The sequence below is a fragment of the Lissotriton vulgaris genome, chromosome 8, assembly GCF_964263255.1.
Source record: "Lissotriton vulgaris chromosome 8, aLisVul1.2, whole genome shotgun sequence".
NCBI lineage: Eukaryota > Metazoa > Chordata > Amphibia > Caudata > Salamandridae > Lissotriton > Lissotriton vulgaris.
The window spans coordinates 518,661,827-518,685,658 of NC_141696.1; positions in this window are offsets into that span (position 1 = coordinate 518,661,827).

Here is a 23,832-nt window from a genome sequence, read left to right on the forward strand (position 1 = left end):
GCCCACATATACGTGGCAGCCTTCGAAACCAAGGTTATCCACAACGAAAAAGCCCCTTTCTTCGAGTCCATTTCCCATTGGTCCAGATATATCGATGATATTTTCTTTCTCTGGACCAATGGGAAAGACTCTCTCTGTGAATTTCTAGAGTGGATTAATTTAGCAGACGAAAATCTTAAATTCACAGCCCAATTCAATAATAATCAGGTTGAATTTTTAGATATAATCATTAAACATCAGAATAACAAATTGGCCGTCGATCTCTTTGTCAAACCCACCGCGAGGAATACCCTCTTACATTTCAAAAGTTTTCACCCCCGATGCCAAAGAGAAAGCATTCTGTTCTCCCAGTTCCTTCGAGTCAGAAGGAACTGCTCTAATCTAGCCGATTACGACTTTCAAGCTAACATCATGCGTCAAAAATTCCCCAGTAGAGGCTACCCGCACAGATTAGTCAGAGATTCATACAAACGAGCAAGATATTACGATCGAGATTCATTACTAAAATCAAAGCCACCCACAATGAATAACAAATTGGTCTGTATTACCAAACACTCTACCTTAGACAACACAGTCCGCCACATTGTGAACTCCAATTGGCACATTCTGAACTCCAATCCAACTAATTGTAAACTAGAAAAACCTATGTTTGCACTTGGAAGGAATAAAAATCTTAAAGATCTTATTGTGCATTCTCGTTTTACTTCAAAAGATGTTTGTTCAGATTTTGTTCAAAGGTCAATCGATAATAACTTCCCAGTCAAGGGCACTGTTAAATGCTCATCCTGTAAATCTTGTAGTAATATCATATCAGGAGAGTCCTTTGAACACAATGGGTGTCACTTCAATGCCACCGATATGTGGAACTGTAAAACAGCTAATTGTGTCTATTTGATCCTTTGTCCGTGCCAACTTGGGTATGTTGGTGAGACCTCTAGACCAATACAGACTAGGCTTACGGAACACCGTTCAGCCATCCGCACCAACAAGATCTTGGCACGATGGCCCGGAAGATTTCAAATGGTGCATTTTAGAAAAGATCAGACTCCCAGATAGCAAAGGCGGTGACAAAGTTAGAAAGAAAAGGGAAGTCTTCTGGATTTTTTCTCTGGGAACGTTTAAGAAAGGATTAAATGCCGAGATTCCATGGGAAAATGCTATAATTTAACCTTTTTAGATTTGGAGTTACAGCTTTGGTTTTTACATCTTTTATTAGTTTTCTGGACTGGTATTAACTTACCAATAAACTATCCTTAATAGATACTGTACCTGACTCTGCTCACCTTAAAAGTATTGGGAATCCATACTACAGTAATCCACCAGCATCCCTAAAAATTAGAAAGATTCTTTGACATCAGTAGAAATATAATTTTGTCCTTCTTCCGTTTTTCCATATTCAGCCTTTGAAATAGATCTATATATGAACTATGAGCGCTATCTAGAACGCCCTCCTTTATGTTAATTCGTGGTTGTGTATTTTTGTAATTATAACATTCATTGTGCGCTGTTATCTATTCCTTGAGCGCCATCTTGTAATGGGTTTTCTGTTTCAAGATCGTTGTGGCTATAGTCCGTTTTTACTTTCCCATATTCAGTTATCGGACCTTGCTTTTTCGCGCCATTTATCAGCTTCAAATAGCTGTCACTACTTTTACGTCCACCCCTTTTTGACCGGCGAGGCTTATATGCTACTTTGTAGCTTCTGGAACAGCACCATCTTGCTGCTCACGAGACGTTTTTCACTCATAGGTAAGAGCAAACCATCTCTATCTGTAGCGGTCACACATATACATTATGTGTTGGCACCCACTAAGTCTATCTTTACCTTTTTGTCATTTCTAGTTACCTTTTAATCCTTGGAACAGCACCATCCTGCTGTCGGCAACTAATTGCCTATTTTAAGGTAAGAACTCTTTAATGCGCACTAATATCTCGCCACACCAATTATCTGTGCGCTGGCGTCCATTGAGCTATTCTCGACTTGTTTGATTTACGTGGCAATTCTTGATTCTTTGCACACTAATATCCTCCTGCGGCCACACCAATTATCTGTGCGCTGGCGTCCATAGAGCTATTTTTGCCTTGTTTAATTTACGTCTGCTCCTATATAATCGTGCAAGCAAAACATACAGAATCTCATTTGATTAATCTGTTCTCTTTATATGGCACAACATGACATGTATGTGAAGAGTTAGCTGTAACACGTAGATCAGTGACCGTGTACCTATATTATCTTCTTCGCCATACTTACTAGTCCCTTAGGTCCTTATATCAACTTCATAAAATACCACCTGACCGTCTGTAGTTAAACATTGAGTGGCTCGCTGTGTTCAAAGTGCCATCATGTATGTCCAACCGGTTTTTTGATTGCCATACATCTTGTGTGATCAGGTATTAGCCTTTATCAAGTGGCCCTGAATATTTTAAGAAGTTATCATCGATTCCTGTATGCTAGTGATTTGAAAGACAACACTGCAAATGTAAGTTGATTGATTTGTACCATGATGTTTTACATTAAGATTTAAAGAAGTTATTCATCATCAACTTCTTTTTTGAAGAATTTATTTGGAAACATCCCTAAATGTAATGAAGAAATTTAATTTTGACCTATATAAATAATGAACCTTACATGATTTTTTGACCAATTGTCCTTCGTCTAGCTAAGTACTGCACTGTACATACACCTGTCTATCATATGACAATAAGTGACCAAATTTTATGTCTGGACTTGTTAGGTAGAATATGTTTTTCGAATTTTGATGTGTGTAAAAAATGTTCAACACAGTCGGTAATATGTATTAGCTATGTTAAATAATATCTGTACTGTATTGTGATTTATAATATTCTTTTAATAATGTTCTTTCAGAGTTTCATCTATGACTCCTGAGGAAGGCGTTTTTTTCTCTGCCGAAACGCGCGTCGAGTCTTTATAATTAAGTCTTCAGTATTTTCTATGTCATTTTGAATTCTGAATGTATAATCACTTGCAACTTGTTTTGATTTATATGCTGATATGATATATATGTTTTATACTTATTGTGTTCGAATTTCTTTAAAGATTTTTTATATGTCACAATTTTACTGTATCATATAGTTTGACTTATATGTTTGAGTCTCTATATGATTTTTATCTATGTTAATTAAATATATATTTTTTAATATACACGCCATTTTTCGACAATTCTTTTCTCCACTGGTTCTAGACTCATTGGTCACACACTCTGATGGCCTAGGATTTTCTACCCACATTGTAACTTTTAAGTCAACACCCCATCCATTCACCCAGATTTACACTATTCATGCTAACATAAGCAACACAACTGTCCCAGTAGTGTACAGCTTACTACCTGAAAAGCAATCCTCAGTTTACACTGAATTTCTATCAGTAATAAAATCCACAACTGTGATTAAAAGTCCTAGGAATATTATAATTGATGAAATACAAGTGAATAGTGCTCTTACTAAGTTTTAACTTGAAACCCACATTCAAAGAAATTATTTTTCACTTTTACCTGGCATATTAGCGAAAAATTAAAAAAACATCCTTAGCTTAGGATTACATGAAAAGCAGTAAACTACAGTATAAGTTGAAAAACTATGGGGCATATTTATGAGGATTGTCATGCAGTGCAGCCAAGCAAGGTGACTTGCTGTGCTGCACTGCATGACAATCCGTATAAATATGGGAAAGGCAGGAATGAATTGTATTTAAAAGACTACAGCACATTCCTGCATTTTTTCCCTTTGCTGGCACCAGTTTGCCTGCCTAGCACCAAAGCAGGCACCCTTGCACTACTGTGCAGGGGTTCCTGTGTTGCATCCAGTTTGGAATGGGCACCCTCCTGCAAAAAAAACAATCCTGAGAGGCATATTCCTCAATGTGTCCTGCAGAATATAGCACACATAGAAAGATGAAGTAAGAAGGGTCAATAAAGATATTTCTCTAAGATACGCCTCCCCACAGAAGGCCTATATTTTTGGTGCACTCTTTTGGTGAGCTCAAAAGAGTGTGTAAGTAGGCCCGGTACTTATAATCATTTGAAGGTGGTGGATAGATTGTAAATGTTTAAAAACCCATGAGAGTTACGTGGGAATACCCTTGCAATGCCCATGGAATGCCTTCCCAGGCCAGAGTAACACAACACAGCAATTTGCGCTGCGTTGAGTTATTCCAGATTTATGAATCAAAGAGAGCTTGCATGGCTTGGTAAATGACACTTTGGGGCCGGGCCAGCGGTGCGGTCTGCTGGCCCTGCGGACCGTGATTCTTCCACCCCCATATTATGATGGCAGTGGGATTAAGACCACAGCCGAGGCAAAGCACGTCTGCCACGGAACCGCCCAAGGCAATTGTTAGGATTGCCCTGTGGAGTGGTCTGCATTGACAAAATGGTGGCAGTGCCTAGCAAGCACCGTCCGCCAAATTATGATGCGGTCTCCAGCCAGCTTTTCCATGGCGGTGCAACCGCTGTTGAAAGGCAGCCAGAGTTTGGTCCTGGAGACCCATTGCAGGCCCTCCTTGTGGTGGGGGAAGGTGAGGGTGCACTGGGTGGGTACCCATGGTACCCCCCCAAAAATGTCATTGCACCAAGTGGCAGGCACAGTGTAGTGCTGGTTAAAATGTTCTAGATTAGTTTCACTAGGCAGGTGATATGGATCCCCCCGCTATATAAACTTGCAATTAATTAATACGTTTCCCATTTGTCTTCCATCCATACTGTGGCAAATTTGATATAAGCTACAAGTTGTGGAGCCAACCTATTCTTGCAAGCTTTGGATAATTAAATTGGTCAGTAACCATGGGGAGGCGAAAGACCCAGGCGAACCAAGACGGGACTACTGATTAAGCAAGAGCAACAGTAACCACTATGGACTCCTTCTTGTCAAGAGCGGCTTCAGTCATTGACAAGGAAAATGAACTGGTAAATAGGCGCATATCAAGATCTCCCTCCAGCACCCTTTATTCCCTCCTGGGTGGGTCTAACAACTGCTCCAAGGAACTCATCAGTGAAGTACAGAGTTTATCTCTCTCCCTGGGGTTGGGTAGTGTTACCCAGGCTACGGATGTGCTTTTCCTTGTGCTAGAATCCCAGTAGTAGGTACCCCTAAGACCCCCCATGCCCCCTAGGCCCCTGTCTCCCGTTGTGATTATTGAAAATAGGAAGTGTACTGCTTCCTTTGTCACATCCAGGAAAGGTGGGAATGGTAGGACAACAAAACAAAAGAATCACCTTCCGCCTCCTCACCCACGCACACAAAGCCCTACACGACCAAGGCCCGAGCTACCTCAACAGCCGGATCAACTTCTACGCTCCCAAACGCCACCTCCGATCAGCCAACCACGCCCTCGCCTCCGTCCCCTGCATCCGAAGAGCGACTACAGGAGGAAGGTCCTTCTCCTACCTGGCCGCCAAGACCTGGAACTCCCTCCCGACCGACCTGCGCCTGACCCAAGACCACCTCTCCTTCAGGAAGAAGCTGAAGACCTGGCTGTTCGAGCAGTAGCGGCACCCCCCCCCCCCCACCCCCCCCAGTGCCTTGAGACCCTACGGGTATGTAGCGCGCTCTATAAGTGTCACTGATTGATTGATTGATTGTAGGAAGATTACTCATACATCAATAGAGGTACCCTGCGGCCTCGATTCACCACAACATAGGGGGGAGGCTCACCGGTTTAGTGGTAGCCTGAAAAGAAAGTGTAAAGCAATAGGTAGCCAAGCCAAAAAGACCAAACTCAACGTGCCGCCAAACCTGTATCTGTTAATAGGGTATCTCCATCAGTAGCATCACCTATGGTTGATCTGCCCATGTTGGAAGTTTTTAAACTAATCATGTGTTGCATGCTTGAGGTAAAGTTGTGCCCTATTGTGGCTAAGCTAAACCGCATAGAGCAAAGTATAGCACACCAGCACAAAACCTTGCAATCTATCTAACCATCAAACTGTGTTGTCACAGATTTAACAAAGCCCAAAACTGCATCAGGCACTCTGCCTTCATCAGGGGTAACTGGGGATTCTCGTTGTTCTAGCCTGTGGTGCAAACGTGGCCCCTAGAAGTACAGGGGGGATGCCCGACAGCACAACTGATGGTTTGACATTGAATTGGGTCCCATTAGCAAATCATTATTGACAAGCCATCCACGACTCGTGGAAGAACGTGGGAATGCTGCAGGGACATTCTACTAATGCCCCACAGAATTTAGCAGTTATCAATTTACCGCCTCAATCTACACCATTTGTGGTTATCTTGGGGAATGTCCTGCCTCTCTCACGAAGCTCAAAGGAGGACTTCCCCCAACTTAAGAACAAGGTCACCCATTGGTTGTCAAACAACACTTCTGTTGGCCCAGCGGTGGAACAACATATTATTATGGTACGCCGTGTGGGCAGGTTAGGAAACATCAAGAAACCTGGGGGGGTGATTTTACAATTGCGAGTTTTAATAATCCATTGCTTGTGGAGAGAATCTTCTGGAAGGTTCACGCTGGACTGGCTAACAGGAATTCCTGTATCCGGATTTTGCTTCTGTTTTTTTTTTACAAGTCTGAGCTTCCAAGGCGTAACAACCTACATTTATCATGTAACAGGCGGTTTTAAAAGCCAGTTGAGGCCTTTGGGGACAGCCAACTCAACCCCACGGTAGGGAGGCATAACATGTTGGGGCATCGCCCTTTCTCCCCCATGCTACAGGTGTCAAATAGATTTGCAGCACTGTCAAGGTTGGATGATTGTGATTGACTGAACAAAAGCTTAGAGCTTAAGGAATCACTAGTTCAGCATCAGGTGCGCTCCTATTCCCCCCTGTAGTGCTGGGTCCTCTATTCAGATGTTGCCTGGGTTGCCTAGCCCCGAGCTAAGGGAGGTTTTACCTACTGTACCACTTAGTTAGATGATTACAACGTTCTATCATGGAATATTGCAGGGTTAGCAGGGAAGTTTCAGGACCCAATGTGGGTGCAGTTCATCAGGCAATTCCCTGTGATCTGTCTACAGAAGACTTGGCTGGTGAAATGTAACCTATTTTTGGAAGGTTACAAAGCTTTTTTGTCCCTGCTTCCCCGTCACTTAGTGGTAGAGGTAGGGGTGGTTTGGTTATATTTAGAGCAATAGCCATGAGTATTAGGATTAAGGAACTCCCCTCCACTCATAGTGATTTCCAAGCCATCGCCTTAAAGCGAGGAAATGAGAGTTTGTGTATGATTAATTTCTATAACGCAGTAAATACTCAGGGGGTTTGCAAGATCACCCATTTGAACTGCCTTATTAGGCAGCATTGTGGTCATGTTGCTCATAGTCTTATGATAGCAGGGGACTTTAATGTTTAAACACCCGTGCGGTGACCCTAAAATTGTTGGCATGGGAGAAATTATTATTATGTTTCTTATATAGCGCCTGAATCGACCCCCGAAGGGGTATCTCCGCGCTTGCCTTGGGAACCCGTCCTGGCTTTTCCCTGTGAGATAGCCCCTACAGGGCATCCCCAAGATGAAAGCCAGGCATCCCGCCGCAGGGGGGCCGTTGTGGAGATTAAGCAAGCTTAATGCCCAGAGTTGCAGAGTGTGAACCCATGATTAGGTCAGGCACCGAAGCGAGAATTATCGAGTCCATGGACATTTGAGCTCAAGACCCTGCCGCGTCGGGAATTGAACCCTGGTCCCGGGTCTGACCTCTGGTTCAGGGTCTGCCTGCTCTAACCAGTGAGCCACACTTCTCCAAATGGGCTGTGCCAGGATGCGGGGATTCCACTTTGAGCATTCTGTTCATGGGGATGCACTTAATGATTTGCTTAATGCATACAACCTGATTTCATCCATGTCCTCTTTAGCGGCATCAAGCAAATAGTCCGTTCCGTCCTTCACAGGACTCAGCGTTGGGTCTTTTATAGACCATATTTTGATCTCTTCTGGCCTCCAGTCTTTCCTCTGGGGATTTACAATCATAGAGAGTATATTTAGCAATCACAACCCGTGTGCGTGCGTTTGGAGGGTGGTATGTTGAAAAGGCAGGTAAGGGTGATAGCGCCGGGTGCGTTGAGACCCACGGATTGCAGGTGCCGCCTTAAGTGGTCCCGGACCAATTCTATGACAAGGTATATGAATTATGCGTTTCAAAAATAGCATTATGTGTGTCCCCTGGTTCCCTTGCTGTGGGTGTTCTCAAGGCTTTTGAAGGGATTCTTTCTAAGGTGGGGGCGTTACTAACTGTCCCCACTCAAAGAATGTTGTCCAGAGATCCTAAATGGTTTAATCCTTTATGCTCTAAAGCTGCCAGAGAACTAAAGGTAGCTCTGAAAGCAAACCCAAGAGATCAACCCCAGATCAGTGTCCTCATTCTTAATTTTAAAAAGATATTGGCAAGGCTTAAGGTGGAATTAAAGGAAGCAACATGGAGAGAACTACTAGAACCAAGTACGTTAGGTAGTAGCATGAGAATTTGGGGAATCATTAACAGACCTTTATTAGAGAGGGATTGGGCCGAAGATATAGGTACCAATATAACCGAAGATGAATGGGTGTCTCACTTTTGTTCTATATTTAAGCGTGCCATAACTCAACAACAATCTCAAGCGAAAGCTCAAAATGACACCATGGTCCCATATACTCAGAGTGAGGTGGAGAAATTTATTTCTGGGCTGTCGTGTAACAAGGCTCCAGGTCCGGATGGTATTCCGCCGGACCTTTTCAAATCAAATCCATCCCTATGGGCTCCGGTTCTGGTGGCCGTGCTCAATGTATCGGCAAAGGCCGGTTGCTCCGAGTCCTGGGGCACCTCAACAATCGTACCAGTATTCAAGAAGAGCGATCGTAACAGTACCCTGTGCAACAGACCGATCTCCCTTATTGACTCTGTGGTCAAGGTTGTGAGCGAAGCTGTATTGAATCAATTGGCCGCCTCGGTGGAAGATAATAAGATCATTTCTGATATTCAATACAGGTTCCGCCCAGGGCACTATACCTTAGCACAATGCCTCAACCTATTTATGATCCTAGGGAAGTACACGGTTGCCCGCCGGGGAACGATCTACATGGCGTTTATGGATCTTTCCTCCGCTTTTGATTGTGTCAATCGGGGTAAATTGTGGCAGTCCATGAGGGCCATGGGGGTGGAGGCTAGCCTGGTTGACTTTCTGAAGGACCTGCACATATTAGATTTGCCCAGGATCTTAGGGTATCTAGGGATTTTAACTTCGAGAGGAGAGTATGGCAGGGGTGTATCTTGGCCCTGTTTCTTTTTAATTTATACATCAATGACCTGGATAAGACCTTGGTAGAAACCGGCGCCGATTTCCCTTATGTGGGTCGAAGGGGTCCGCCTGTCCTTCTTTATGCGGATGACGCGGTCCTCCTCGCCAGAACCGCAGGGGGTTTGCAGACCCTGCTTGACACCTTTCGAAGCTTCATGGCTGAACGCGACCTAGCCATAAATAACTGAAAATCCTATATAATGCAGGTCGGGTTGCGCCCCAAGAAGCAGTATCCCTTCAAAGTGAATGCCGAGAAAGTGCCCATAACCTCAACTCTCTCATACCTGGGTGTCTTACTAGATGACCACCTGAATTGAGGTGCCCTAGTCGGATCACTGAAATAATATCGACTACTAAAATATCGACTACCCAAAATATCGAGGAAAAAATATCTACAACCAAAATATCGAGTTTGTATGTACAAACAGGTAAGTACAAAAATATCGAGTACAAAATATCGTTTACAAAAATATCGTTGTAAAAAATATCGACTTTACTAAAAACAATGTTTAATTACATTAATATAAAAAATTAATTACTAAAATATAATTAACAATACTTAAAATAACTTTTAATAATTAAATAATTAATGAAAGTAAAAAAATAATATTTTTTTAATCATATTTCTTAAAACATATATATATATATATATAGTAACAACATTTTATTAAATAATAGGCAATATTGTATATGTACCCCAAAAACCCAAAAATGACCCTGAACCCTAAAAATACCCCTTTACCCAAAAACTAAAAACTGACCCTGAACCCTAAAAATACCCCTTTACCAAAAACTGAAAACTGACCCTGAACCCTAAAAATACCCCTTTACCCAAAAACTAAAAACTGACCCTGAACCCTAAAAATACCCCTTTACCAAAAACTGAAAACTGACCCTGAACCCTAAAAATACCCCTTTACCCAAAAACTAAAAACTGACCCTGAACCCTAAAAATACCCCTTTACCCAAAAACTAAAAACTGACCCTGAACCCTAAGAATACCCCTTTAACCAAAAACTAAAAACTGACCCTGAACCCTAAAAATACCCCTTTACCCAAAAACTAAAAACTGACCCTGAACCTTAAAAATACCCCTTTACCCAAAAACTAAAAACTGACCCTGAACCCTAAAAATACCCCTTTACCCAAAAACTAAAAACTGACCCTGAACCCTAAAAATACCCCTTTACCCAAAAACTGAAAACTGACCCTGAACCCTAAAAATACCCCTTTACCCAAAAACTAAAAACTGACCCTGAACCCTAAAAATACCCCTTTAATTTAACATAATTAGCAATTAATCAATTAAATTAAATTAATTACCAATTACATTTTAATTAAATACCATATATTATTTAATTACCAATTAATTAATTATTACTACCAATTAATAAATTTACATATTTAATTAATTATAATTAAATTACTTCCCACCCTATTCCCCTATAAACCCACAACCCGCTACAGAAAATACATTTTAATTTACATAATTAGAAATTAATCAATTAAATTAAATTAATTACCAATTAAATTTTAAATAATTAACATATATTATTTAATTACCAATTAATTAATTATTACTACCAATTAATGAATTTACATATTTAATTACTTATAATTAAATTACTTCCCACCCTATTCCCCTATAAACCCACAACCCGCTACATAATAAAATTACACAATAATTAAAAAAATCATTAATTAAAAATAATTATAAAATAAAATGACACTTTTCACACATATTATTACATAAAAACACTATAAATAATTAAATATTATTTTAAAAACTATATTTTTTACTATCTAGATTATATACTTGGATATTTTCACTGTCTATATTATTTACAGTCGATATTACTTCACTTACCTTAAAAACGATATTTTGGCTGTCGATATTCTGTCTAGTCGATATTTTGTCCAAACGATATTTAAAACTCGATATTCTGTCCAATCGATATTTTGGAGTCGATATTATGTCTGTGCACCGCCCTAGTCCGGAGAAAAAGGGGGGAGGTGATAAGAGCGAATATAGCCATTTTCAACTTTGCTGCAAAAATGGGTAAGTGCCCTATCGCGGCAATGTTGAAAATATACCAGGCAAAAAGCTTTTCTATTGCCATTTATGGTAGTGAATTATGGGGACATGCAGTTTCTGAGGGCATCCAGGTGGCAAAGAACACTTTTTTAAAACAGCTCCTGGGAGTACCTAGAGGAACATGTAACTTAATAGTACATAAAGAAACAGGGTTACCGTTCATCTGTGACATTCTGGCAATGCGCCCATTGCTCTTCTGGATCAATTTTTAGTTAAATAAAGACCTAGCCCTTAACCACCAGATACTGAGAGAAGTTCTGAGCCTGGACCACATGATTCACCTCCCGTGGCTAAAATATATAAAGGGCTGTTTTGATGAGCTGGGGCGCCCGGATCTTTTTTTAATGCCTGATCTTATTACCACAGCGGACGTGGAGTTTGTAAAGAAGTCTTTTATTTCACTCAAAAAACTCAATAGAGATGGGGTAGATCTCTGTAAACTTAGCGTCCATAAATTTGTGATGCTCAAAACTACTCCTTCCACGGAGCCATATCTTTTGTGGCCTTTGTCGGCCCATAAGCAGTTTTTATTGACCAGGTTTCGTATGGATTATTTCCATCTTTTACTTGCTGTTCCAAAGGGAAGTCATAGAGGGCAGGTATTAGCACTCTTTGGCTGCGATGGATTGTCTCCACAGGATTTGCTACACTATGTTTTTTTGTATCCTCTATGATGCTCCCCGGAGGTTCTTTTTAAAACCACTTTTTAAAAAGCGGAATTTTATCCAGGTCCGCCCAGCACTTTGCTTTTTACAAATGTTGAAGCCAGAATGTATCCCATTTGTGGTTGGTTTCCTGAAATCTTCACTGTGGTCCAGAAACTGTATGGAGAACTAGTATATTCCCATATTACAGCTGGCATCCTATTAGCTATTCCCCATGAGTGTGCATGTTCTCTACACGTGGCTAATTTTTCCCCCATATTTTTTATTACTGATCCTGATGTATATATACTCCTTTATATTTATAGGAATGAATACCTGTGTATTATGATCAAGAAATGTATGTATGGGCTTTTAAATTTTTTTTATTGGAGATCTGTAACTTTTATGTTTTTTTGCTTTTTAAAACTGAATAAAGTAATTTGTCATTTGAAATGTAATTTAGTGCCTGCCACCTAGTGCAGTGAAATGCACAACATGCTCTTTTTGGCATTGTGGCGGTGCTGCTGTCAGCAGCTACCGCCGCAATGTTAACTGTACAGAACAAGATCGCCGCGGTGGCAGTCCCATCATGATAGGGTATGCAGGACCGCCGCATGCATGGCAGAGGGTCCCCGTTCACGCCACCATGTCGGATGGAGCCAGTCCGTCCACCAAGATAATGAGCTCCTTTGTGTTCTGTACCACAATGAATATGTCAGAAGATCTCTCCCTACCCTTTATTATTTCCTGGAAATTTTGAGAATGGCACAATCATTGTCAGGTAGTCTGAATTGTCGTATTTGTAAAAAAAATAAAAAAATGTCTGTGACAAATGGCAAAAATCCATTCATTTCCATTGATTGGAGGTTCAGACTACTTAGACAATAATTGCATACATTTTGCACTTCTAACATTAACAAATAACCTCCAGAACTACTCATTTGTTTTAACATCATTTAAAAATTACATTGTTATCCTTCATTGTTTTTTAACAAAATTAAACAATAGTTTGTGTTTCTACCTGTAGCTGTCTTCTTTCTCTTTGAGATATTTCATAAAACCTGTCACCAAGGGTCTTGCGTAATCCAATAATCCAAAGAGTAAAACCCAGGAAAAAAACCTTTCTGTTATTTAGTAATCTATGAAAATGCAACAAAAAATCTAAAAAAGAAATTCCTGATAGAAGCCAGTTACTAAAAATGTTCAAAATAACATCCAATATCAAAAATAAAATCCCCATAAAATGGGGTCTGTGTCTTGAAAAGTCACAAAACAGTAAAAAAAAAACAATGTTCAAAGAGGTTTAAAAAAGTTATAATAATTTCTTACAACTTTGTTAAGACTTCATTTTAAAAAATCAATTGTCCAGATGTGTGCATACTAAAAGAACCTGCATGGGGATGTAAAAGTGGTATAAAACAATAAAATACAATTCTTCACTGTACAACCTCTATCTACCTCCCCCCAGCTCTCCTTACAATAAACTTAGTCACCAATATGTTTAAAAAATAAGTACATTTTGCTTACCTGATTGCAGATCTTCCTTACATCCAATCTTGACCGTGACACACCACCACCTGTTCGATATATGTTATAAAAATGATGTAAAATATGTTATGCACTAGTAAAAATAAATGTTACTTTTTTGGACAAATAGTTGTGTTTTTTTATATTTATTAAAATATTCTGTTTTTTAAAAATGACTTAAATAAATATTTTAATGAATAAACCTGGTGTGGTCATTTATCTTTTACAATAAAATAATGAAAAAATATAATCTTTGGAAAAATTATTGCTTATGTTGTTTCATTTTTATAAAACATTTTACAAGTAAATGTTATTGTTAGTGATAAGTATAATCACAAACGTATTATTGTACTGGCATTAAAATTAATACCTGAGTATTTCAACACTTTCCCATCCCCCTAAAGATGTGTGTTGTAGTTTTAAAAATATTTTAAAATAATAGTTAAATTATTAAATATCCTATAAATTACTGTTGAAACTTTAATACTCAAGTATTATTATTCCCGACCCAATACCCCATATCCCTTGCATCCCATTCCTAAAGTTTGAGTTGACATCTTAAAAATATATATTTTAAATAATTAGAGTATTTATTATCCTATAAATCAATGTTTAAACATACATTTTTTGATATTAAAATGAATCACAGTACACGTCTCCACCCAATACCCCCATATCCCTTACATCCCATCCCTAAAAATGTGAGCTGCCATCCTAAACATATTTTTAAAGAAGAATTATGATATATTAAATATCCTACAAATGAACTCCTACATATTATTATTCAGGTATGAATATTACATTAATAACGGAGCTTTAATATGCTTTCTCACTCAATACTCCTATATCCCTTACATCCTAGCCCTAAACGTTTTTGTTTCAGTCTTAAACATATTTTTAATAAAGAATTAAAATATGATATATCGTATAAATGACCATTTATGCATTAATGCTCAGGTAATAATTCATGAGTATTAATACACTCCCCCCACAATACCCTTACATTTCATTCTTAAAGGTTTGTGTTGCAGTCTTAATAACAATTTTAATAGAAAAACTATATTATTAAATAGAATATAAATAAATGTTTAAACATCAAGACTCAGGTATTAAAATTAATACCCGAGTATGAATACATGCCCCTACCCACTGCCCCTGTATCCCTTGCATTCAACCCCTAAAGGTTTGAGCTGCGTTTTTAATAAACATTTAATAATGTATTCTAGTTTCAAATATCCTACAGTTTAAAGTTTAAACAAGAGTATTTGGGTATTAAAATGTATTCCAGAGTATTAATACACTTTTCGAACCAATACCTCTGTATCCCTTACATCTCATCCCTAAACGTTTCTTTAGTAATTTAAAAGAAATATATGAATAATTATTTTTTAATGTATATACACAGTGCCGGCTTGTAGTGTCAAAATTAGAACTTTGGCTGCAGCTTTAAACTTTGATGTTAGACTTACTCTAGTTTATTCTTAAATCACTTTTAAACTTTTTTAATTGATTCTCTTTTAAGTTGTTTGTATCTTATCCTACCTGCGCTCGCACTTTATCTGCTTCCTGGTCTGACGCAGCATTGCCGTTTGGCCAGAGATTAGCAGTCCCTCTCCTTTTTCCCTAACCACTTCCGGCGGGGGTCACAGGTTAGCACTCGGCCAGCCTCAAAACCACATGCTGGGCCGGATGCGCAGTCAAAGGAAAGTCCGTCTGCACCTGTTTGTGTCCAGACCGCGCCATGGGCTGGAAATACACCCCGTTTTGCACCAGAAAACAAGAACAGGATTACATTGTCAGGTAAAGTCATCCACTCCCTTAACATACCTGATCACCGCTGCCTATGAGTTGATCCCAGTCAGGATCCTCCTAGCTTTCTGTGTAACAATTGTGGATATCATTTCCCCGTCCATGAGCCATTGTCTAACGCAATTCATGCTCCCCCTAAAAATACTCAGTATCCGACCTCCGCTAAATTCTAAGTATGGGCGCAAAATCCGCTCCGCTTGCGAAATGTGCAAATTTTTGGCAATTTCGAGATCCGCGAATCTCACGAAATTGCCGAAAAATGTGTGAATTCGCGAGCAGGCGGATTTTTTTGTTGCCCCACAGGAAGCACAGTTAAGGCAGGTGCTCGAGCTGAAGCTAACTTTGTAACCATTTTAGAATGGCGCTGGCAAGCTGCCAGAGTGCTTGCTGGCACCATTCTAAAATGGTTACAAAGTTAGCTTCAACTCGGGCACCTGCCTTAACTCTGTAAGTTCGTCCTGTGGGCCAAAAATTAAACCTCCGCAGGAAGCACTTACAGATATAAATAAAGCAGGTGCCCGAGTTGAAGCTCAAATTCAGTATAGTTTTAATCAGCCCAAAAGCATCCACACGAGCGTCCACACAACACGCCACTGTAGCGCATGCCCCCATGAGGTTCGGGCTGTAAGGGCCCCTGACGCCTCTTCTGTGCCCAGGGACGCCAGGAAAATGGCTACCATGAGACCACAATGAGGTGTAAGATTTTAGTGTCTTCAACGAGGACGACGGTGGGAACGAGAGAGAGGACCGACTCCTGCTGAGATCACTGCGGTCATAACAGCGAGGACGTTCTGGGGGTCCCTGCAGCCGTGCCAGGATCAATAGGCACCCACAATACATGGAAGCAATCACAGATTACAGAGAGGTGCTGGAGGGGAAAATAGACTCAATGTGTACGGACTTAAGCCCATTAAAGGATGACCATCGAAAGCTGAAGGAAAGGGTGACAACTACTGAGAAAGAAAAGGGCGTCCTCCCAGAGAAGGTGACAAAAAGGAGTAAATGCTCACAGACCTGGAAACTAAAATCAAAGTGTTGGAATTTAGGGCCGAAGACAGTGAGGGGAGATCCTGTAGGAATAATATCCGAGTCATCGTAGTGCCGGAAAGCAGATAGGGCAAATATGGTGTGCTTCTTGGAAAACTGGATCCAAGCGGAAGTTGCCCCAGAAGGGTGTTCACCCTTTTAAGGGCTGGAAAGAGCCCATAGAGTTGTGGCACGACCGTCAAAGCCTGGAGCCCCTCCAAGACCAATAGTGGCGTGTCTATTACATTGTAGGGGCAGAGACTATATCTTACAATGATCTCATCAGTGCCGGGGACTGCAAATAGAAAATAGTACAGTACTCCGGACTTCACACGGGAAGTCCAGCAGAACAGACCATCCTTCTTGGCAGTCAAAAAGAAATTACGCCAATTCCACTTGCCATACGCAATGCTTTTCCCTGCACGACTCAGAGTGGTGCACCCTGAGGGAACTTGCTTCTTCACTACGCCTCAAGAGACCTGAAAGTGGCTGGACATGTGGAGGCCTCTGGACCATCGTAACTCCTCTTCGAACTCACCACAACAGAGTCCCAATAGCAACAACACGGGGTCCAGAAACACGTTCCGACTGCGCAGGCAACGGAGATGCAGGACAAGAATTCTGTGTTTGTTGTTGTTGTTGCTTTCCCTGTTTCTGTTTTTTTTTGGCCAATTTTGTGTTTTGGACTTGGGCTGAACTTCCCTTTCCGAAGTTTGTCCCTGGGGCTGCTTTTTCTCCTTAACAGAAAAAGGCTTAAGACCCTTGGCATTGCGACCCACGGTTTTATAAGCCGCCACAATAATCTTCGCCAACTGTCAGGGTTTCTCTGCATGGGGAAGCGCTGCCAACGCGTTAGCAACCTGAAAGTTCACAGCATCCTCCTTGACATTTGCAAGGATCAGATCACAAACCACATCAAAGGTGCCACACAGGCGCATACCCAACTCAACCGCAGACTCTGGTCCGTGATCATCTTGAACACGTTTATGGACCGAAGACAGCACGGACATAGACGGGGTGCCGTAGCACCTCGCATAGACCGCTGCAAAAGTCTTACCCCAGGTCTCACAGTCAACGAGTTCAGGGGCCAAATCTTTCGGTAAACTAAGCGTAAGAATCCGGTGTTTCTCACCAGGAGTCGTATTAGGAAATACAGCTTCCAGCTGGTCAAATTTCTTGGCAAGCCAGAAAGGAAAATCATCCTTATCCTGGGGCTTCTTGCCCATGACGGCATTGACCATGATGGGACTGAGTTTCAAACCACCCTGTCCGGCCAGAAGCGCCGCACCCCCCGGGGCTCCACCCAGAAGATCACGGCCCATGTAATGCACTAAGGCTCTAATCACGGCAATCGCGACTACATGTAGTCGTCGGAGTTCAGCCACGTTACAATTGCCATGTAGAGGATAAGGAGTAAATCCACCCAAAACAGGCCAACTAGCGCCTGGAATGGACAAAGGACCTAACCTCGGAGCTGTTAAAGAATGGGGTAGGGCGCCACCAAACTAAACTCCATGCCGCCAAACGTCTATAGGAACTTCCTGTGCCCTGTACGGAGTATACTCATTAGGTACAGCTGTGGGAGTGTACATATGGAACACACCAGAATTAGCGTCCACTGCCGGAAATGTCACCCACGAATAAAACAGTTCGTAAGGATAAGCATGTTCCGCACTCACCACCATGATCACAGCCAAGCCTTCCAAAGGCACATAGTACATCCGCAAATAATCTCGCACCGCAATGCGACTATGCTGCAGAATGTCCACGGCAGCCATGACGGCACAAGAAATAAGAAAAACAAAGTAAACTTTGTAGCACAACTGGGTAGTAATTCAAGGAAAACGTTTTAGTGAGATTCAAGCTTGAAAAGACCTATTACAAAACTAGGTAGGTTTTTCCGACACCACCGTTTTCCGGAAACGGCAGTGAAGGGGTTAAGGTTTGAACGATATACTACTTGAGTGTCATGATATAAGGCCAACAACGTATGGGCGCCATGTAGCTGGAATTCCATTCTCCTACAGAACTGTGCATAGAGACCTGGAACCTCTGTGAATTAGGATGACCCAAAACTCACCTCAGTACCAAAAATGCCCTTACCGAGCTAGCTACAGTGTCTCATTGGTCATAACAAACTCCCAATGCTTAGACAGACCAGAACATGAACTTAGATTACCTCAGGTATCGTGGAACACATGAACACTCTTTCGTTATATAATCATTGCAAACCAGAACATGGAGTAAATGAGGACACGTGCATATTTGAAATATTTATATACTAATGCAAGGTTCTCAAACGCAGTATCTTGTACAATACTAGCAAACATATTATAAGCAACAAAGTTATCAGCATAGTTATTAGTCCATAAAAGGCGAATGGTGACAGCATACTAAGATGCTGAAATGAATAGGAATTAACAACACCTAATTCTCACCCTCCCTATTTAGCATAGTATTTTATATCTATGAAGGTCTCATTTGGGTTTTAGCAGGGCGGGCCCATACCTCAAAATCTCAGTGGCAGAGGATCACATCATCTTCCACCAGCTCTCTGCATGCGAAGCACCATCAAGTGTGTTACGTGTGTTCAGCACAACAATATAAAACCCGCCTAGAGCCAGATTTTGGCAGCAGCATGTGTGTTATCTCTATGGAGGTGCGAAGATCAGACCTCACAAAAACATTGTGTCGAGTTATCCTTGCAGCCTTTAGCACTCACTGTGCAGACAGTGTACCGAGCAAAACTGATATCAGAGCAATAACATAATATTTCTCAAGTATATCACGAAGCTCTTCTAGGTTGAAAGCTAAAACAACAATTATATGTCGTGTGCAAAATGAGGCAGAAAGGTAAAATGGCGTTTAAACATTTAATAAGCTCATGCTAACTTAACACAGTATATAAAAAAAGATTTAGCTATATGACATGCTTACCTATTTTTCATTTGAAATATTGTGTGTATTGTATTAATATCTCCGAGTAAGATATATACCAATGTGTTAGTGAGTGTGTATAATAAATATAACTATTTTTATAACTACACTTTGTTACTCTTTTTTGTTTAACCTAAACTATGTGATTAGTTCTGGTAAAACAAGCTGCTTAGCACTCCTTCTGTATTGCTCTCCACAGCTACCACTTAGAGAGCTTTATATGGTTGTCTAAGGCAACTAAAACCACCATAAGGGATTTGTGGATTAGTGCAAGGTGCTATTTGTAATGCCAGCGCAAGGGAAAACACAGGGGTGCACCATGTTGTTGTAAATATGGCACATCCCTGCATTTTTAAATGACATACCGCTGTCTTCAATGTCTTGTCCCATGAAAGACCACACACATCATGAGCCATGGCCTGGAACTGGCTTCCTGTGCAGACGTGGCCTCTAGAAAGCTAGAATGTACCCCATATGTAGGCACTAGAATTGGAAAAGGCTCCGAATTAAATCTTCCATCACTGGACACAACATGTAATAGGTGCCTGTAGCGCTTGAGGCAGCACTCAAAATAGGGCCTGTTAAAGTACTCCAGTCAAGGCTCTACAGCTGGGTGCAGAACTAGTGTTTAAATATTTTCAGGTCTTCAGATAAGAGGGCCCCAAGACACAAACACACCTAACAAGCTCGAGCCGTCAGAGTTACATCGCACTCGAAATTATCTTCACACACTCACAACAATGCTCAGATCTAGTTGGTGCGACCTTCAGACAGCAGGGATAGATCTACATACAACACAGGCACATACCGAAAATAGCTAAGCTATCCCTCAAAATGCACAGATGCACCAGCGTCATTGCAACTGCGCAGGCAAGTAAAGGTTTATCTCAGTTCTTCAATAGGAAGGTTCGCTCACAGTGAGCAGATATAAAATGACTCGCCCATCACCAAGAAAGGTTCCCCCATGATGCCAGCCTTCCATGAAAGCATGCAAGAAAATGAAAGCGGACATCTGATTGGACGCTTTTAAAATTATTACAATTATTTCCCTTCATGATTGGAGGACGGGTCGGGCCACCTGCATCCTTAACCCGCCCCCCTGATACCGCTGATTGGAGGAATTCCTTTTGAATCTAACTGTTCAATGGGTTGACAGGTGTCCCGAGGCTCTTCAATGCTGCATTTATGTGTGTGTGTGTGCGGCGCAAAAACGAGTCTGCCACCGGCTACCTGCCTGTAGTTTCACATTGAAACTGACAATGACATTTCATGAAAAATGTATATCGATATTACAAAATTGAATGGAGAATCGTGAATAATTAAACGTATTGTGCTATTGCTTGTTTGATTTAAAAGATCACATCACATGGCCATATATAAGTGTCCAAATGTATTACCCAGCTGCCTTGCTCTAGAATACAACTATAATATAAAAAATGTAGTTTATTCATAACAACAAAGCTAACAAGGCTGTGTGTGTGCCTGGTGCAAGCGTGCACTGATGGCTGGTGGTGTGTGTGCATGGTGGGAGCATGCACTGATGCCTGGTGGTGTGTGCGCCTGGTGGAAGTGTGCACTGGCGGCTGTGTGTGTGTGCCTGGTGGAAGTTCGCACGGACGGCTGGTGGTGTGTGTGCCTGGTGGAAGTGTGCACTGACAGCTGGTGATCTGTGTGCCTGGTGGAAGCGTGCACTGGCAGCTGTGTGTCTGTGCGTGGTGGAAGAATGCACTGATGGCTGGTGGTGTGTGTGCCTGGTGGAAAAGGGTGCACTGATAGCTGGTGGTTTGTGTGCCTGGTGGATGCGTGCACTGACGGCTGGTGGTGTGTGTGCCTGGTGGAAGCATGCACTGACGGCTGTGTGTGGCCCGGTGGAAGCTTGCACTGATGACTTGTGGTGTGTGTGCCTGCTGGAAGCATGCACTGATGGCTGGTGGTGTGTGCCTGGTGGAAATGTGCACTGACGGCTGGTGGTGTGTGTGCCTGGTGGGAGCGTGCACTGATGGCTGTGTCTGTTGCCTGGTGGAAGCGTGCACTGACTGCTGTGTGTGGGTGCCAGGTCAAAACATGCTCAGACAGACGGTGGTGTGTGTGCCTGGTGGAAGCATGCACTGATGGCTGGTGGTGTGTGTGCCTGGTGGAAGCATGCACAGACGGTTGTGTGTGTGTGCCTGGTGGAAGCGTGAACTGACTGCTGTGTATGTGTGCCTGGTGGAAGCGTGCTCTGACGGCTGGTGGTGTGTGTGCCTGGTGGAAGCGTGCACTGGCTGCTGGTAGTGTGTGTGCCTGGTGGAAGTGTGCACTGATGGCTGGTGGTGTGTGTGCCTGGTGGAAGCGTGCACTGACGGCTGTGTGTGTGTGCCTGGTGAAAGTGTGCACTGACGGCTGTGTGTGGGTGCCTGGTGAAAGCGTGCACTGATGGCTGGTGGTATGTGTGCCTGGTGGAAGCATCCACTGACGGCTGGTGGTGTGTGTGCCTGATGGAAGCATGCACTGACGGCTGGTGGTGTGGGTGCCTGGTGGAAGCGTACTCTGTTGGTTCTCAATCAAAAAATAACTTTATTTTTCAGATTGTCATTGTGTTCGAAATTTCCATTAGGAATAGGAGGAACACCTGCTAAAAGGATCACAAAGTTAGCTGACTCTGGAGGTAAGTCCACTGTAGTCCTACGATTTAAAGTGGCTCTTTGGGTTTTAGCTACCCCCAGGAACATAGTAGGCTTAATCGTAGGAGGGGCGGTTTATTCGGGACTAACAATTTCTTCTCTTTGACTGGCTTATGTACAGCCGTTTTCTTAGTAGAAATTGGGGGAGCGATTTTATTATTAGATGTTAAGTTTCCAAATGTTTTATGTGATCTACTTGGGTTTGATGTATTTGAGCTTGACTGGTATTTTTGTCGGGGCTGGTCCTTGGCTTCCGCAAGGTCGGGAGTTGTGCTCGAGTGAGCAGCTGCCAACAGGCAATCCATTTTTCCCCCCAAAATTCTAACTCTCTCCATAAGTGGGAGCATATAAGATTTTCGAAAATGTTCAAATAGTTCTATTGACTCTTTGTTGGACATTGTTAATGATTCTCCAGGGAGAGTTGGTAATAGTTGAGTACCTGGTGAAACATCACTCACTAGTGGGCCAGCTGGTTTAGTTTTACGGCCTAATAAAGGAGGTGTAGTACAGAAAAAAATCTCCCCTTTTCTTTTTACCCTGCCTTTTCTCCTTTTTTTCCTTGGCCGAGAGTGAAGTACCCTCCGTGGATTCTTAGGAATCATTTTGGTCTTACTAACAGTCTGTAATGGAATTGTCTCAGATGTTTCAACAATATCAATTGAATGATTAGAAAAGGTTGAATGAAGTTGCGAGACAAGATTCGGGGCAGCTGAAGAGTTTAGATCAATGAGACTATTAGAAACAATAGGTGGGCTATTTATATTACCATCGCTAATATTATCAGAGTGAACAGGGGTTGTACTATGGTCTTGAAAAATACTAGGGATAGGGTTGGTGCTGAATAATTCAGCATCTTATTCCAACCTACCAGTACTACCCAGTTCTTGAGTGATAGTTAAATTTTGGGGGCTAGTCAATGGTTTCTTTTTTAGTAATTCTACAGAGCGGCGGCGCTCTGCACGTTTCTCCACTAGCAGGAGTTCTTTGTCAATTTCTTTGTTTGCCCTCGCAAAGTATTTATCAAGGGGACCAAGGATAGAGACCCCAACACTAGAGGTTAGAGAACTACGCATATCTATAGGCATCCTTAATACTTGAGGTACCCCAGACAACAATAAACCTTTAACAGCAGCAAACAATTTCTAAATGTTAGGGACCAGGCCCAGCCCAGCCTCCTTCAGCCCCTGACGGTCACAGACGGTCCCGCCCTTGTCCCGGACTTCTCCCGGGACGCTCCCACGCACTCCAGCGCAGTGGTAGGTTCTGCTCGCTATAAGGGAGGGGAGGAGGAGGGAGTGGTCAGGGGCGGGTCAGGCTGACAGGGAGAGCGAACCAGGTGGTGGTGGTGGTTCACACAGGGGCTCCTGGGAAACTGAGTCCCTGTGGTTGCAACTCTCGCAGCCCTGTTGTGCCCTCGCCTTTCCCCTTGGTGACAAGAAGTTGTTGAGTCTTCAGCCTGCGATGCGGGACCCGCGAAGCAGGTCCGGCGAGTTGTTGCGGTATCCTCGGGCAGCAGGCAAGTTTGAAAAACCTCCTCACAATGACACAGCCAGTTAATTACAGCAGCATCCCTCTGTTGCTCGGCGCGGCTGGCTTAAATCCTTCCTTTGTGGTCAGGGGCGGTTCAGGCTGACAGGGAGAGCGGACCAGGTGGTGGTGGTGGTTCACACAGGGGCTCCTGGGAAACTGAGTCCCTGTGGTTGCAACGCTCGCAGCCCTGTTGTGCCCTCGCCTTTCCCCTTGGTGACAAGTAGTTGTTGAGTCTTTAGCCCGCGAAGCGGGTCCGGCGAGTTGTTGCAGTATCCTCGGGCAGCAGGCAAGTTTGAAAAACCTCCTCACAATGACACAGCCAGTTAATTACAGCAGCATCCCTCTGTTGCTCGGCGCG